Source organism: Momordica charantia, assembly GCF_013281855.1.
Source record: "Momordica charantia cultivar OHB3-1 chromosome 8 unlocalized genomic scaffold, Mcharantia_2.0 BLBB01000008.1, whole genome shotgun sequence".
In the NCBI taxonomy this organism is placed as follows: Eukaryota; Viridiplantae; Streptophyta; class Magnoliopsida; order Cucurbitales; family Cucurbitaceae; genus Momordica; species Momordica charantia.
The window spans coordinates 31,061,323-31,063,911 of record NW_028275166.1 but is presented as its reverse complement, the minus strand read 5'-3'; the positions used below and the strand labels follow the sequence as shown (position 1 = coordinate 31,063,911).

Genomic DNA, 2,589 nt, shown 5'->3' with positions numbered 1-2,589 from the left:
AAATCATAAGGGAAAAAAAACAAACTTTTATGCAAGCTTAAAACTTCTAGTTTGAAAACGAATAAAAATGGGAAAAAAAGAAGACCCCTCCCTCAAAATAATTAGTCAAATGACAAAAAGAGAAAAAACAAAATAACCCCACAATGTCACACAAAAAAACAAACAGTCGTGTTTCATAAATTTTTCGTTTTTTATTTTCTATTTTTTAAAATTCAACTTAGAAATATTGCTCCTTTTATTTATGAGTTATTTTGTTATGTTAAGTAGCTTTTACAGACATTTTCAAAATATAAGTCAAAAATAGTAATTTTCAAAAACTTATTTGTATTTTCAAAATTTGACTAAAATTAAAAATATATTTAAGAGGAAAAACAAAAACTTACTACGGAATTGTAAAGAACCAGCATTATTTTTTAAAATAGAAAACAAAAAATAAATGATCATCAAATTAAACCATTTAAAACTAGAAAAAAGAGAATCCAAATCCACAAGTTTCCTTTTTTTTTTTTCCTTTTTTTTTATCCAACAAGTTCCTCCCTCCCCACATTTACTTGGCCTCATTATGTTTAAGCCAGAGCCCTTCAGAGCAGAGGAAGAGGGACAGACCCTAAATTATCATTAAATTGTATTACTTTTTTTTATATCATTAAATTTTATTTTTTAAAAAAAAATTCCACTTTTGTTCACTTTCTTTCTCCCACTTTCACTTCACAATCACAGGCTACAGCCTCTTCTCTTCTCCTTGTTAGCAAATTTCCCCTCTTTTTTCCTCCCTTTGACAGGACAACAGAAGAAACCCAAAACCAAAACCAAAACAGGAACCCCCCATTTACATGAAAAACAAGAGGAGAGAGAGAAGAGGAAGAAGAACAACAAGAAATCTAGAGAGAGAGAGAAAATTATAATCACCAAACAAATCCCCCAAAACCAAAACCCAAATGTTTCCCTCTTCCCCATCTTGTTTTTTTTTTTTTTGGATTTTAGTTCCAATTTCTTTTGACTATCATGACCCACTCCCCAATTTTACATCCTCTCTTTGAGTGTTTTTTAAGTTTTTTTTTCACAAATTCTCCCCCATTTCACCCATTTTTTTCTTTTTTTTTCCCTTGTCTCCTCTCGTTTTCTGCCTTCTTCGGCCGCGGATATGGCAGATTCAGTCTCACTAGGCCGCGGCGGCGGCGGAATACGCCCGGATCTACGGCGGCGTTCTGCCGAAAATGAGTATCTGGCTCTGGGTTTGGTGAAGCTCCGGCAGGCTCTTCCGGAGGCAATCTTCCGTTGATCTTTGACCGCCGTGGCGCGGCGGCGGTAGTGGTGGTGATATTGGCGGACCGGCTCAATCTCTTGTAATTTTCTTTTTCTTTTTTTGGGGTTTCCCTCTTCTTCTCTTCTGTTCATTTTAGGTACATTTTGCCCTCTCTTTGTGATTCTTTTTTAATTTTTAATGAAATGGGTTTATATTATTTTACCTTCATTTTATTTTCTCACCAAAAATTTTAGTCATTTTTTCCTCTTCCTGAGGTATGAAGCTTGATTTTGGCGAGTGGGTGGATGACGGCTGCGGACACGGCGGCGGAGGTCCAACCGGCGAACTGTTGTATTACCAATTTTAAAATTAGAAATAAATAAATTGTGAGTTTTTATTTTATTTTTTTAAAATTTTGGTTTGGGGCACTGTTCTGTCGCTCTGTCTTGCAATTAATATAAGCTCTTGGGAACGGTGGCTCTACAGTATGTCAGTATAAAAACCCTCTTTTTTATATATATATTTATTTTAAAGAAAAGGGAATTTGTTTTTTATTTAAATAATAAAATGATAAATTTAGATAAAAATATTGAAAATGGAAACTTGGTAATGATACCAAAATCAGTATTTGGAATCGACGTAGATGACGAGAACTTGTGGCCCTATCACAACTTTTGGTTACTATTTCTTTTCCTAATTTTTATTATTTTTTCTATAGTTGGGTTGATTCGACTCTAAAAAAATAATAATTGAGATTGATTTTTATATAGTCTATGTTCTTGTGGAAATATATTAAAATCGACGAAAATTGATTAGGATGCAAATATTGGACAGATTAATTGAAGTAGATAAAGCTTGAATTTAGGCTCCAATTTTATTTTAGTTTTTGAATATCGATGTTTGTTTTTATCTAATATTCTAAGTTTTTAGATGTACTAGTTTTTTTTTATTAATTTTTAAATAAATTATTTAACATATACTGGTTAAGGATATGCTTTGTTTATTTATTTATCTAACAAATAAATATGTACATGAATGAACATTTTTATTTGTTTTTTGAGTTGAATAATTATGGTGCATGGATGTAATTATTAATGTTTAGATAATAATAAGTATTTTTTTAGAAAGATAATAATAGGTATCTTATCCGCTCACCTATTTTAGGATTAGTGAAAGTTTGAAATCAATTATAAAAGTTATGTTAGGTTTCGATATGAAATTATATTTATGTTAGATAATTAATTAAAAGAAACTATAAAGATTATATTAAATTTTAATCTAAACTTTAAAGATAGATATGAAACATTTAAAGTTTGATATTATATAAAATGTCAAAAATTTTG

At 30.5% G+C, this 2,589-nt stretch overlaps 1 long non-coding RNA gene across 1 annotated transcript; it reads left to right on the top strand.

Moving 5' to 3' along the window:
* The first annotated feature begins 604 nt into the window (after nt 1-604).
* LOC111020878 (uncharacterized) lies at nt 605-1,760 on the top strand. Its single transcript, XR_002602756.2, has 2 exons — nt 605-1,346; nt 1,501-1,760. It is a non-coding gene; the product is annotated as an uncharacterized LOC111020878 (long non-coding RNA).
* Nucleotides 1,761-2,589: the final 829 nt, after the last annotated feature.